Below are 1,800 nucleotides of genomic sequence, written 5' to 3' on the forward strand. Positions count from 1 at the left end.
CGAACTGCGCTTTGACTGAACCCTATTGATTGAAGGATACAAGCGAGTCGCACTGTGCGTGAGACTTCTATCCTTGAGTACAATTTTTTAGGTGTGGGTAAGAACCGGTCTCCTTGCTTGGTTCGAAAATGGCGCCGATTTGAAATTTCGGCCTGGGTCAAATCGACCCCCCCCCCTGTGGTTAACGGGTTAAATTGATTCGCATATTGATTCTCTGACGTGCGATTGAATGCGCTAGAATAGCGAAAAACAGAAAGCACTACCTCTACTTGTTTAAGAGATTAAGTTGAAGAAAAAAACTTTGGAGGGAGTATATTCGTTATTTAGAAATGTGTTTAGTTCAAAATAAAATATTTACCAAAAACATATCTAATTTATCTGAATCTTGTAAATCGTCAATTTGTACACAAATGTGATATATAGACTTAGACATCAAAGGATTATATTGATATTGGTTGAAAGAATGAAAAATATTGCCAAAAACTCATTAATTTGTTATTCCGCGTTCAGAAGAAAAAATTACGTGGAAACTTTTAAACTTAAAAATCCCCTTATGTGCATGTGTAATAAACCAAACGTCTGTATGAAACAATAATAGCTTCTGAGGCATACTTTTAAAAAGGAGCAGTGAGAATGTTAATTTTATTAACAATTATTTCAAAAATCCGCTCCAAACTTATCAAGTTGTATTTTTCTAACAAGGAAAATTTATTTTTCCTTTATCTCGTATGCCTTTGGTCAGTGTCATCCAGAAGAAGAAATTTAGCAAATCTGGAAACAATTCATTAAATATTCGCGAATTTTACACGAGGAAGCAAAACTGACCTTTATGTGAAGAAATACCCAGATAAAACAATGTTTCATATTTATTACTTTTCTTAGTCTGCATTTGGTGTTTTATTCCTGAATCTTTAGGTGTTTTTCGTCATTAAAGTTGAAGTAGATAAAAGAGACTTAAAAGTGACGAGGGTTAATTTCTATCTTCTGTGAAACCTAATTGCAGATCCCTTAAAGGCATTTTGAAAAAAGACTTCCCGATCGGTATGCCCCGAGGTTGGGTGATCGGGTTCTGAAACCACCATTTATCGACTCTTAACGGTCGTGTTAACAGATCGTCGATAATAGCATCCGGTATATAGGATACCCTACCTGTCAGCAGATTAATTATGACACGTTGAAATCGACTGCAAGAAACGAAACCTCTCCCGCAGCTATTACTCTCGTAATTACTGCAGAATTTCCAGTCAGGGGCTGAAAATGATAATCGTTTCTTCATTTACTATCAGGAAAACACTTTTGCTTGATTCTATTTATAGATGAGAAATTAAAAAAAATCTATTTAATTTATTAATTTAATTAACAGCCTCACATATTATTTATGTAAGTCTAAGAATATTATTCGGACTATTTGAAAGTTAAATGTGAGAGATGTTTATTTCACTGAAATATTATTCAGATTAGCGTTTGTTTGAAAAATATAAAGGTATGTATTAAATACTTTGAACTAAAATTTTCTTCATGTTTGGATCTATTAAAAATATAATATTAGTTAGGCTGAATTCTTTACTATCTTCATTACTTGATTCGTCGCTTTTAGACGACACTTTAATCTGAAGTAAAATATTATTCATCTGTGTGTAATATAGTCACAGCTTCCTCCTTCGATTAGATAAGCAGCCCTATATATTTGAGGGCTTGAGGGCCACTAGTTTAGTTCTAATCTTGACTTTACTCTGTAACCAACGAAATAAAGGCACGTGATATCTCGTTAGAGATATCACATATTTTTAAAAACTTATT

Source organism: Belonocnema kinseyi, chromosome 2, assembly GCF_010883055.1.
Source record: "Belonocnema kinseyi isolate 2016_QV_RU_SX_M_011 chromosome 2, B_treatae_v1, whole genome shotgun sequence".
NCBI lineage: Eukaryota > Metazoa > Arthropoda > Insecta > Hymenoptera > Cynipidae > Belonocnema > Belonocnema kinseyi.